The 14,241-nt window shown below is 36.6% G+C and overlaps 1 long non-coding RNA gene across 1 annotated transcript in view; it reads left to right on the forward strand.

Annotated features, from left to right (window-relative positions):
* Positions 1-14,241, forward strand: part of LOC122342925 — a 46,120-nt gene that overhangs the window by 30,698 nt on the left and 1,181 nt on the right. The gene's annotated exons all lie outside the window — the stretch shown is intronic.

A 14,241-nucleotide genomic window follows, 5' to 3' on the forward strand; every position in this document is an offset into this window, starting at 1 on the left:
CAAGCAACATCTTACTCAAAACCAACTCACCAGGCTTATTGGAAAAACGTGCCTTTGGCGACAGTGCTGCAAAATGATATTACTTTGCTTCTTGCATGCTTCGCAGCACTTTCCAAGTGAAATGTCCAGTTAGTGGTGCTAAAAGAGTTTTCTGTTTTGTCCAAAACAGATGAAGGCATGTCTGGCAATATTTTATTATGCTGATAGTTGTATGCATCGCAGCAGTTCCGAATAACTATTCAGAAAATTCTATCGCATAAAAATAACTTGCTAGATGCACTAAATCTACCGTGAACCTAGCTGATAATGTTATCTGAAGCAAATGTGAGATGAAAAACACGAGTTGCTGAAGAAACCATGCCATTTTAGCTCGTTTAGCTCTAATCGTAGCGCTTTCATGCAAAGGTTTCGAACCCAAATGCTCTACATCGCAAAAAGTACAATGCTGTTTTGCAAAGTTTTTTTTGAGATGCAAATATTCAAAATGTATTTGTTTGCAAATTGTGCGCTATGATAAGAGTTTTAAGGCAATTACTGTACAAATATAATCTTCAATGCAATCAAAATTTGCGTGAATAGGAATAAACGCAGGTGTTGTTTTACCTCCACTAGCGTTTATTTTAGCTGCAATGCCTGTAAATTGTATCGGAGTCTGTTTTATATGTTAATTTTCACAATAAACACTAAAGCCAAATAGCTTTCTTTTCTACTTAAATATTTGAATAAAATATTCAGTTAATGTGCAATCTAATCATAAAACTGTTCTGCTGTTTGTGCTCTTAAGAGGGAAGCAAATCATTTGCATTCTTCTTAATTTGTAGCAGCTAAGATTGTGCTCTAAATCAAGCTGCAAAAATCACAGCACAATGCCAATGCACGGTTTACTCTGTAGGGTTTTTATAGGAGAGATCAAGATGCATTAGGCAAACTCTCTCTGTGTGACTGATTACCTTTTTTGTGAGGAGACAAAATCCAGCTGAAGTGACAATTGGCAGTAGATGTTTGAAAAATGCTTTCAGCAACTATTGTTACACGTCGAGTTAAAATGGCTCTGTCACGTAGGACAAAAGCGAAGGGAGATGGAGGGAGAGAGGAAGAATGAGAGCATGATAATGAAAGGCGAAGATTAGGAGAGGTGTGTAAGAGAGGGAGACAGCATTGTGATGAACCGCAGGTTTGTGCTGTTCTGTTGTCATATAAGCGCTGCTCTGCGAGGACTGTGCACGCACACACTGGTGCATTGCAGCAGAGAAAGAGAGAGGGGGGAAAAAAGTGAGAAGAGAGTTTGCGAGTTGAGGAAAATTTGACAAGCTTTTCATTTACTGTCTGTGTAAATCAGCTCATTTCATTTCTCTTCCTGACACACTCGCTCTCCCACGTCTGGGCTCAAAGATGTGCCTATTGACCTTTCATGCAAGTTTTTATTTCCTTTCTCTGCTGTAAAGAATGAAAATCACTTTGAAATGTAAATGTCACATTCAGCTCTTTTTTTTGTTTAATGAAGTGTGGAAAGAGGAAAGAGTCGTTATTTGAGGTAAATAACGCTCCTCAACTTTAAAGAGTTTGTTCTTTGCGGGATGTGTCGCAGCCCCGTCTACTGACGTGACCGTTCTTTAATGCATTTGAGGGGTGAAATGAGATCGAAATGAAACAAATCCATCAGAAACAAAGGACGTTTGTGAAATGAATCGAACAGACTTAGTTAAGGCATACTCTTGAACCTTTTCCAGGCCAAAGACCCCTTGATGGATAAAGAGACGGATCAGGGATTCCCTGCTACATATTGTGTCAAACTGAGTGTTGCGTTTTAAATCTGGCCTTTAATGTCATGCATATAATATTTCCCATAACGCTGCATGGACATACTTTATGATGCTTGCATTGCAAAAGGCATTAACAAGCTATAATAATTGATATAAGCCAAGTAAATTACATTTTAATTTTGTAATACATTTTAATATGCACAATAAAACATTAGTATCCTCTTTCTTTTCACTTTTGTCTTTTATTTTATTTTTTACGAGTTTGAAATCAAACCAGATTGTAAGCTGTGCCACATTTTATTGAAGATGTACTATGAGAAAGGGTTATGAATAATATAAATAATATGAATGTGCCATATATTATAGGTTGCATCCTAATTTAATATTATTTATTTGATTTAATCTGAAATGATCTACAACAAAAGGTTTTCTAACTCCTGATTTATCAAGAAGAAAGAAACTGTTCCCATGTTGTGTTGTCATGTCAAGTTAAAGCACCGACAAATATGTACAAAAAAAATTGCAATGTGAACACTACGTCTTTTTATTTTTCGCATGCTGTATTTTCCTTTTTCACAGACAAGTAAGTTACTAATAAAGATGGGAACTTCTTCAAAACTCCTGTCTCTGGGATTGTGTGTACTGTGAAGTCTTCCAGTGTGGCAGATATCGCAGCGGTTCAGGGATGGTGCTGGTCTTCATGTTTGCTGTAGAAACAGTAAAAGCCTAATTTCATGACTGGCTGGGCTTTATGTGTGAGACATTATTTAAAATGTGCAAAAGTCCACACAATATATCAACCGGTTTTCTCTCTCCCCCATCATCTGTCCTTTTTATAGCGCCCTCAGCGTCAGCTCTTTCTTTTTCCATTACTTTTTCCCCCTCTCTCTTCCTTTTTTTTCCCTCACCACCCTCCTCATTTTTTTTTGTCTCACAAGTTCCTTCAGCACAGCTGATGACAGAATTTGACTAGCTTGCAGCGACCACAAATAGATGTGCTAAACAGCAGAGAAAAGTGTTTTATACTATAAAAAAACGAATAAGCCTTAGAATAATGTAAGCCTGAAGAAGCAAGGTCAAAAAATACTGTACTGTATATGCCTTGCAAACTGGCTGATTTACAGCATTTTCCCTGACAAAGGCAAACATATTAGTGCAGAGCTGGTTACATTTAATTACAATATGTGTTGTTCTTGTCTGAATAATGGTCACCTTGACTACATGTTAGGAAATGTTTGTTAGTTCACAAATTAATCAACACTTTGAGGTAAGTTTTCACGCATGAATTCAATTCACAGTTAAGGTTAGTTCTTGATTTGTACATCTCATATATTGAAGTAATGTATAATTTCGATATCAGTACACAATCATTTTTGTACTCTTAGTAAAGTGTTCCAACTTTTTTTTATTTTTTATTTTTTTGTATCTCATCTAAAAGTCTCACCAAGGCAGCATTTATTTAAATAATGTTGCCACAAACCCAGTAATATTGTAAAGTATTCTAACAATCGAAACTATTTTTTTTATTTAAATACATTGTAAAATGAAATTTATATATTTGGTAGCAATGCAGAACTTTCAGCATCATTACTTTAGCCTTCAGCCTCGCATGAATGTGACAATGTGGAAAAGTTGGGCGGCTTAACATTTTTTGCAAACCATAATTTATCTGTTTTGGATTCGCTGAACATTTTTCCACATTTTTACTTGCTAAATCACATGATCTAATAATGCTATGTAGTAAATCCCCAGAAAGCCTCTCTTGTTTCGGGTTTAAAATTAGTATGTTATGCTGCCTGTTTGCTCTGAGCCAGTGTAGACTGAGCTAACATGTTTAGGGTGGACTGCATAATCCTGTATAACACTTTGTCACATGCCCGCAAGGTCCAGAGACTGATAACCTGAACCGAAGATCAGCAGAGTAGCTGAAGTGTGCTTACAGCCCATAGCATTTGTTCGTCTTCGCTGTCAGAACACAATCTTGTCAAAATTCGCTGCTGTCCTCCCCTTGTCAAATTTTGCTGGTGCTTTACATTTTAAATGCGGAGATTATCCTTGAGGCATTTCTACAGGAACGAAAAAGTAAAAAAATAAAAGAATTAAAAATCCATGACCTTCTAAAGCAAAAATATAAAGGCACCAAGGTTGTTATTGAAGAAGCCATTACAAAAACACAAAACAAGCTTTAAATGGACTTTTCAAGTCAAGCAGATCTTTAAAAACGGTCAGGACTAAGAGTATATCGCATAAATCAGAATTGAGAGAAGAGAAGTCTCAGTTGTAATGTGTCAGTCTTTTTTATAAGCTATAAAACAAAAAAAATATTGTGACATATAAACTCACAATTGTGAGGAAAGTCAAAAATATAAAAACCACGATCCACTATTAGAAACAAAAAATGAAATTTGTGAGATAAAAAAGTCACAATTGATATATAAACACAGTTATCATGAAATATTTTGCACGTACAAGATAAAAAAGACTTGCATTTAAACGTTTTATTGCATGGTGGAAACAAATTACAAAACAGTTTGAGAGAGAGAAAAAAAAAAAAAGATATTTTTCAGTTTGCAAAACAGCAGCCCATCCGTTTAGACAATAATAATTTGACACTAGAATATAACTCATACACACGTTTGCTAATTTATTTCGCTATTTCAATTTTCCAGCTGCTGTCAATCTGCTCAATTCTCTGCTGGCAGGGGTCACATGGAGGCCACCAGGTGGCGCTTATCCAGCGCTCCGGGTCGGTCCTTATTCCCCATAGAGCCAGCCTGACTATACTGTAAAAAAGATTTATTGTTTTATTATCATCCACATAAAAGCACCATCAGTATGGTGAATGATGACACTGCGAGCGTCTGTTAAATCAGCAGAAATACTTGTCAATTATCGCCTGGCCCTTTGTGTAGAGCGCGCCTAGTGTTTACATCTTAATGGCCCAGTCTGCTCTTCATTAAACCTGAACGCAGCGGTTCAAGATGTCAAAGAGGACCTCGGGCCGTCACACGTCTCAACACGCGAAACTGAGACGCAGCTGTGACCGAGCACCATCCATCCAACCTAACTCGCCCTGCAAACTGTGGCATCCGTGACTGAGATGGAGGGTTTCATTAAGAATAATTAGATATAGCCGTTTTTGAGGAGCGCGTGGGAGGCAGGAGCGCTTATGTGTGCCGCAGGTTTGAACGCTGGCATTCGCTGGCTCCTATCCTTCTGTGCCATGAGTTTTCTCTTCACACTGATGCACAAGATTCAGATGCCATCTGTGGTCGTTCTTCTGTGTGTGTGTGTGTGTGTCTTGTGGATGACAGCACTGTGTGTAGCTCAGATGTATAGTGGCGATGGATGAGCCGGGTCAGCGCAGAAATAGAATTTGGAACACGCTGCGGCTGTGACTGTGTCTCCTGGCTATATTATCATAACAGTAAGCAGAGAGACTCTTAGAAATCAGCCGTTAGAAATGAATACATTTTTCAGATTCTTGGCTTTGAAGCGTAGATTCGCTTTTATAGGCTTAGATTTAAAGCTTCGGATAAAGAAATGCATTCAAATCAGTCCACATCTGCTGCAATCAGGCTGTTTTTTGAGCTTGTTGTTCGACAGCTCGGTAATGATGCTTCAGTCAAACCCTCAAAATACACCATTGTTCTTGCATAATAACCATAGTTTAACTGTGGTGTTGCAGTAGGAGCATAGTGAAACATACAGTAGGTAAAAACTTTAGCTTTTTACTCATTTTCATTGTAATTAACTTTTTCTCTTTTGTTACATGAATTTCATATTAAACATGTTTATTTATCTGTTTTATAAAGTAAATGATTACTTTTAATTGATTTCATGCTTACTTTTTTTATAGATACTTTTATTTCAGACCATTCCTTTTATTCTTAAAATAAGAAAAGGCTCCATATACGTAGATAAATATTTTTGATCAGCTAAACAATGATTAAACTGGTATGTTATAAGTTTATAAGTTCAGTATTTATTTAACCTTTTTCAAAAGGTTAGTGCATATGCACTACAAAAATGTATGTTAATACTTTAGAAAAAGTTTTTTGTACTGTGTATATATGTGTATGTATATACATTTTTATAATAAAAATAAGAAGAAATAAAACTGGATGCATTATAGGTAGTAGTACAAAAAGTATACACCAGATATACCTTCATTTTCTCTTTTTTTTTTTTTTTTCACTTGTGAAAATATTTTAAATATTAATATTGTCTATGTTTATAAACAGAAATATGAGGCAGTAAAGTGATTTCAAAGCATTGAGTTTCTGTGCAAGATATTGTTTTTGTCATCCTGAGAGTCTAAATGTGATGATGAAATCTCTCAGAAGCAGCATCACAATAAATCAGCGCAGACCCTCCATTCTGGCCCTCAGCGTACTATTCTCAAATCAGATTGCTTCACGAGGATCCTACGAGAGCCTCGGCGATGGAACGGCTTCTTCTGTGGGTGACTGCAGCCGCGTGTCTAGCCTGTCAAAGCAAGAAAGCGATATTTTCTTTTCTCTGCCTATGACTCCTTTTCATCAAATCCAGTGTTTACCATCATTTAATCACTCTATCTGTGCACCAGCAGATAATGGAATAAAAATGAGCCATGCCATCATCATCGTGTCTGAATCATTAAATCATACAAATGTGTGTGTGTGTGTGTGTGTGTGTGTGTGTGTGTGTCTGACTGCCTTCTGTGCTGGCATGTAATTACAATCAAAAAGTCTGAATGACGCTCGCCTTTCTCCCTTCTGTCGCACAGCCTCTGCTGAGTGGCTTTAGCAGTTCGTTAAAATTCAGCATGTTTTCTTTGTGTAGGCATATTGTCCTCCTCGCTCATCATCATTGTGTTGCAAACCGGTTCAGTTTTAGCATCACGTTCAGCATTGTGAAATAATTCGACGACAAACCCTTGTAAACCCCACCAGCTGACCGCTAATTTGAATATCGAGGGTGGATGTGTCTAAGGCGGTTACGACCCGGCATTCAATATTTGTTGCCATTTATGTAGGTGTGCGAGAGCGGTGTTGACTCATCAAAGTGGGCCCACTAGCTAGATTGTCATTGTTTATCTGGCCTGTGAATGAATGTGGGCTGCAAAATAAGCCATTCTGCCCATAAAATGATTGTTACAACCACACAAGCCTGCATTTCCAAGTTCTCCCCAGCATACAGTACTATATTATGATAATAGGCTTTGCAAGAGCTGTCTTTTATTTCAAGCCCCGTAGAAATCTGCAATTAAGCTGTCCCCTAAAATTGTGCATTTATGTGATCTCTCCTCACTTCTGGTAAAAACAGCGGGAGCAGTAAGATATCAGGTCATTTGCACTCTGAATCTTCTCTTCCCAGTCATTTAAATCATTGAAGTTTGTTACATTTAAGTATTACTTTCGCTACAGACAGTGTTTGACCCAGTCGCAGGGCGGTAATGTCTCTTATCAGGATACTTATAAAAGCCGAATCTCAAACTAAAGTGCAACCAATACCGATGTAGCGATATACATTTACAGAATAACAAATAAACTATTTTTTTGTTGCTTAAAATGGTCATTTTCAGTAATAATAGCCAATTATTTTGCTCAATATTGCATACATTATAAAAATATTTATAGCACATATTCAAATATTTAGTAATAATACAAAGTAAATTAAATCAGTGCAAAAAGAAATCACACATTAATGACTTTTTAAATAAAAAAGATAAGGTATAGTATCTATATAAGTGTGTATATATAAGTATAGTATATACGTGTATTGCGCCATTGGGGATGCAGTAAGTGTGAATTTTTCGCTAAAATACAGTGTCATCATGTGTTTTTGGCGCCCCCTCTAGCTTGGCTGCACTTTAGACAACTGCATAGTTCACCCGTGCCTAGAATCTTAGCTTTCTAAACACTAAAAAAGAAACAAAAAACAAAACTTTTTCATCAAGTTTTGGCGTTGCTAGAATTGGAAAGCTGCAGCTTTACAGTAGATGAAGGTGCTTCCAGTCTGATCCAGCGGCTGTTGGTTTTTTTTTTTTTTTTTTTTTTTTTTTTTTTGGAGAGAGTGATGGCTCGAGATGTTGTAAATTAGTTCGCTAATCACAAACAGATTAGCTGCTCTCATATTACTCCCTCCCACTCCCACTCCTTTTGATTATTATGCCTGAGCTTTAATGGAATCTCTAAAACTCCCCTAATTGAGAAAGAGAAATGAAGATATGGGAGAGTGGGAGACGCGAGATTAAAAAAAATTAGATTTAATCTCTCAATTACTCTGCAATAATTTGTTTGTCCATGCGCATATTGTTAACACCTGTTGCTATTTTGTTTGAATTCAATTTCGTATAGCTTGTTTTATAGGCTCATTTATATGGCAGTAATGCTAGTCGTGCTAAAAGTTTGCTTTGCAGTGTCACTTTATGCAGGCATGTAACTTGCCAATATTTCAGCATATTTTCTTCATTTACGTAATCACAAGGAGTTGGTGTGAATGGCTGGGTGGGTGTTAACAGCTTCTTTGACTGAACTCTCTTCAGTGTTAATGGCCTTATTGGCCCTCAGACCGCATCCAGCAAGTTTGGATGTTTCGGAGGCAGTTGATGCTTTGCATCCTGCTCGGATCTGATGCAAACTTTTCCAAACACAAAGTCATATATCACAAACACTGATTGTTACCCATGGTGATTGTGTAACCAAGCATTTTTACTGGGGTTCACCTACACATACTGTAAATAACTGAAGGCGAAGGCAGAACAGTTTGTGTTTATTAATGGCAAATGTTTTTTCCTTTTCTGAATCAGCGTAGATTTTTTTTGTCAGTTAATTGCAGGATGTACAGTCTGATAGTTTAAAAGAAAAGACCACTTTTCACCAATGGGAATCCTTTTATTGTAAATCAGATCTGGAGGTTTGGACAAAAAAAGGTCCATGCAATGTTTGACAGTGTCATACTTTCAGAGCTCCTCTGTCATCTAGTCCACTCATAATAAGCACTGCAGATCTGTTCCTTGCTCGGTGCGTCCTGGAGAATTGTTGACCTTCATTGCATTGTGGGATTTAGATGGCCAGCCATTTATCAAGCACAGGTCTGACTGAAAGTGCCTTTCACAGTGCCGCACGGAAAAAGAATGCCGTAATGCAGACTGATGGAGAGGGAAAGTGTGTGCACGGCTGCTCACATTTTTAGTCCTTAAACTAGATTTTGCTTTTATTTGCTCGGTTGCATCTCAACACTGTCGTCCTTTTGATACCTCAGGGAATTTCCGGAAACAAAATTAGCCTAAATGCAGAGAGAAGTTTATCGCAAACTTCTTCCACTCGCTCACTCGCTTACTTTTTTCTTGTCTGTAATAAATCGCCAGAGGTCTGCACATCCGAGATTTATCGCTTTCCCTCATCGGCTGCTTATAAACTGAAGATGAGTGACACAATCTAATATTCGGCACTTAAATGATGAATAATGTCAGACAACAACAAGCGGAGGGTACCGAAGCCTCTGAATATTAAACGCCCAAACTCAATTTGGATCCGAAGGGAAATGAGTCGTTAATGGGGAGAGAGAGGCATGCTGTCGTCTCGGTATGAGATTTCAGGTTTGTTCCATCAATCCAGACGCCCAGCCAGGTAATGGCACTGTGGCCACAGAGTGGCAGCTTATCTGCCCTGTCATTAGGCCCTTAAGTGGCGGCCCCTAGTGTCACTGCTTGTCTATCAGAAGCTATTTGGGGAACAGGGGTTTCCTATTAAAGGCCTGGAGGTTAAGAGAGGAGTAATGGCCTCCAGAAATGCTGATAGAGCAGCATGAGGAAGAGTAATGCAGGACATCAACTCCTGTTGGAATTCACCCTATAACGGACGGACTCTTAGTATATCAGGACCTCTTTCCTTTCTTTCTTTATCACAATCTCTCCAAGGGTTGAGGAGATAAAGCATCAACAGTCCAGCAGCTGTAGTTTTTCCTGTTTTGCTTGCCGACGTGAATGAGTTTTGCCAAGGACTTCCTCGTCCAGATCAGATTTCAGGTCTGCTGGCTAATTACCCAGACTCAGTTTTGCATTGGGTCTGATAAGGAAATGAAAGCTAGAACAGCACATCAGAAACAACAGAGACAAGGTTTGATTAGCCAAATTAGTGTACTTTATCTTCTTATTGTTTTCATCGGTCTGACTCTTTTATTGAGTAATCTAGAAGACTGATAACAACGTTCCCTTTGATTCTTTTGCTGCAGTGCTATAATTTGATTTCTTTAAAGTCAACATGAAACAGCATTTTGCAACATTTTGCTTCTATAATAGGTTTTTCACTGTTGTCAATACACACAGAGACACACACACACACACACACACACACACAAATAATAATATATTTTTTTAATTATTGTATATAGAATTGTATTTTTCAGGTTAATAATCCATATGTATTTTAAAAATGTACTGAGGGTCAGTAAGAAATTAGTGCTTACATATGCATCAAACTAATCAAATGTCACAGTAAAAAACTACATTAATTTCATCAAATAATCCTGCAAGATTTCCTTAAAAAATAAGCCATGTTTTTTGAGCAACAAATCAGCATATTAAAATGAAGGATTGTTATCCTTGTTATTAAAGGATTGCTTTTCGTATTACTGTGTTGGTTTTTTACTGTATTTATTTATTCAAAAAGCCTCAGAAAGCATTAGAAACTTCTTACAAAAATATAAAAAAACAACCACCATAAACCTTTGAACAGTATTTATTTCTCAGAGAACCAAACGATTAAGCACTGGCCCAATAAAACAGGTCACAGTTCTATCAACTGTCCTAAAAGTTACTACATTGCAATGAATGAGAATAGGAATGGATCTCTTTCTCAGTATATTATACACCTTCTTAATTGCTCAGCAAGAGCAGCATGTACGAACTGTAGCTTTTCATTTAATTTTTGTGTCAGCGCTTTTTGCTTTTCATCATCGACTAAACTACTTTAAGGAGATGCAAATTGGTCTAGACGGAATTATCCTCTTGAACCTGTGGAGTAAAGCGATGCGGGGGATGGTGACGTTCGATGGCCCGCTCAACGCTCATCTATTGAGAATATCACCATGCTCTGACACGGTCAACACTTTGGATCGAGCGTCTCGATGCCCCCCACGCCACCACTTGCTTTTCAAATCTCTTGTTTGCTTCTCTCTTGTCCTCCCCTTTCAGTTGTAATTAGTGCTTCTGTCACATTGCTGTGAGCTGATTGGACCTGATGTCACTGCGCTGGCTGTATGTCTGCATGAAATGTAGGGTAGAACCAGGGAAAAGCAATAGGTTGCCTTCCATAGCGATCAATGCTCAATCACCAGAAAGCATTTTTCTTCTGTCACTGCATCTTTTTTTTCCCCCTCTCAATGTCTGTGTCACCCTTTTTTTTCTCCATGATGCTACACATGATTAAGTCCTTTAGGCAATTATGATTCATCTCAGAGTAGATGGGAAAAGAAGTATCAAGATCAATCTTCTATAAGCTCCCTCATTCTGCCCACCCCAAAGCAGATTGTCAAATCTTTTGTGTAAAAGCAACATTTTTTTCTTTATTATATGCTAGACGGTATAAGCAGTGTAACACCCATATGATATATATTTTTTCACAAAGCTTACAGTCTTTTGTTTGATGTAAAACCAATTTCAAATCAGCTCGCTTTTATTGATTGTCTGATTTGACATTTGTTTTACTGAGAGATCCTGTTTTTTGAAGATGTGAAACTAGAAGATAAATCAAACAGTTTGGATGAAGGCCAGATACTCATTCTCCATAAAAAAAAAAACAGGATATTAAAATGGCCTTTTATGAATATAGAATCTCAAGAAGATAGTGCTGTAGAAAAATACTGCATTTGCCTCTTTGCATCTACAAAATGATATTGTTTGTTCTGATAGCTTTTGGATCCTATATATTTGTAATTAAAATCGCATTTGCCATCCTCTTTTAAATCAGTAAAGGTTTATGAGCAACATTTTAGCTTTGTGTTCCTCTAAAATGGTCTCTGTTCCCATTGAAGACATTCTCATAACAAGCAATAACCCTGATGCTATAGACACCTCCAATAATGCCCTCTCGTCTCCCATCTACTCTGAGATTCAATTCAGTTTCGGTATACAGTTTATGGATTGTGTTCTAGCGCACAGGCCTTTGTGTACATGCCCTAGTGTGTACAATGTGCAGGATGTGGAATATGAGTGTATATAGGACAATTTGTCAATGTGTCTGTTGAGGGGCACAATAGCTCAGGTCCAAATCATTTAAGCGAGGCAGTTTTGTGGGTCATTAACCTAGCTGGATAATGCTTTAGCGTTCATTACATTAGAATGGGTCTGCATAGACACAGGGCTCATTAAAAAAAGATAATTGAGAGAGATGTGAGACTAAGAAACCATGCTTGTTGATGAAAAATGCAGGCAATTTCTTTTTTTTTTTTGTAAAAAGGGGAAAAAAGTATCATCTTGCTTCTATTAGTTTTATATATTAAAATACATTTATTTGCCATGACTTTAAATATATTGTTTAAAGATTCCTAATACTTTATTGTGATTATATGTTTTTCTTGCTGTGGTACTTTTCCCATTATATTAAAACAATTACTCATTGAGACGCATTAAATCAGTCTTTAGTGTCATGCAGTCGTGCTTGTGTATTTTTCTTGTTTCATTTACAAATTGAAAGTCTCAGTGAGTAAATGTTTGTCTGCTTCTGATAATGTTAGGTTCAGTGGTCCATGAATAGTTTTGCAAATAAATGGAAAATATGATAGCAAAAAAAAATAATATTAGCTACGGGATGTGAGCAAAGGGGACAAAAGAACAACGTGATTTTCAAGAAAAAACGTCAGAGAACAATATAATCCCTTTAAAACTGACAATGATACCCCATTTATCTTTCATTATATTAAAGCACATTTGGATTCGAACAAAATGCCAAGTGTGAATTAAAAAATGTTCTTGGATGTCAGATCAGACTTGCCACTTAATCACAAGTTAATCACAATTTTTAGCTGGACAGATTGCAATTGATCCTTTTTAATTATAGATTCAGCCGGTAACACACAATGATGTTTGGGTAAAATATTTAGACCATTAAATTAACCATAAAATATCAAAATAAAATGATGTAGTGTTTTAGAACAAAGAATATTTTGGCTCAATAGATAAAATGCAGTAAACAGATCAAATACACAGCAAAGAAAACAAGCCGTTATTGTAACATTGTCTTCTCGTGTACCAGTCAAGGTCTCCTCCAGTTTCCTTGTTAATCAATTTAGCAGCATGTGATGTCATTGGCCGTCCCACTAATTAGGCCAGTGAGCGGTTCGACACTGATCTCGATTGTCAGAATGTAAATATCTCCCATTTCCATGACGAGAAGTGCCTCAGTCATACAGCAATGCAATTATGCGATGGGCAGCAGAATGTGCTCTGTTAGGAGACCAATTAGCTTATCTCCATGTCCATTCAGTCTTTGTTTTGATACCACATTACAGCATCTCCATTTGCATTGATGATGGGCTTGTCAGAGGAATAGGAGTTTAATGCGAGATGGGTTTTTTTTTGTTTCTTGGTTGAGTGGAATAGATGTCATTAATTAGAATAAAAGCTGTGACAAAAAGGATTTAATTTTCTAAAAATAGCAAAATTTGAAATCCTGCATTGAGAAAATACAGCTATGGTCAAGCAGTGACTAGACCAGGGTTTTTTTTAAAGTCTTAGTGGTCCTATCCTCAACTATTTATTTTTTCAAAATGTATTGTATTTTAGCTGCTGAATATTTCACAAATAATGATCAACAGCTTTCAATTCAGTCTGACAGACGCAGTTATATCAGACGCAACAGGAGGAAACAATCCCATTAGATTGAATTGACTATTCAAACTGTATGACATCTATGATTGGTGGGGAAAAATATACCAGCTATAAATATTTCTTAAATATTTGTCACTATGACAACAGAATGATTTTTCCTTGCAAATTTGAGACAAACAAATGGTCATTGTGTCACTTAAGATAAGCGGGTGAAACTTCCAGAAGATTTAGAATTTTATATAAATTAAAGACATATTTATTTTTTTGTTCCGTTCTTCTATTTCTACCTCGGTTTAAAAATATGATATTTATGAGAAACACTGACGCACTGTAAAAATACAGTTGCATGCAAAAGATATGAAGTCACTGTTGTGAGAAATAAAGTTGCAATTGTAATATTTTTATTAATGACAGTAAAGCTGACAGTTCTTGTCATTTTATAGGCACTACAGTATTACTTTTTCTATTTACTATTACTATTTATATTATCATAATAGTATTTCATACAAATGAACTGTCCTTTTTATATTAGATTTCATTTTGAAACAATTATGATTACGACATATATTTCTTCAACATTTTAGCTCAGTTCAGTTAGTTGCTAATACATTTCTATTTTTTTTACTATTTATTTCAGCTTTAATAACCAATTTTAACTTTAAC

The sequence above is a fragment of the Puntigrus tetrazona genome, chromosome 4 (assembly GCF_018831695.1).
Source record: "Puntigrus tetrazona isolate hp1 chromosome 4, ASM1883169v1, whole genome shotgun sequence".
Taxonomy (NCBI): Eukaryota; Metazoa; Chordata; class Actinopteri; order Cypriniformes; family Cyprinidae; genus Puntigrus; species Puntigrus tetrazona.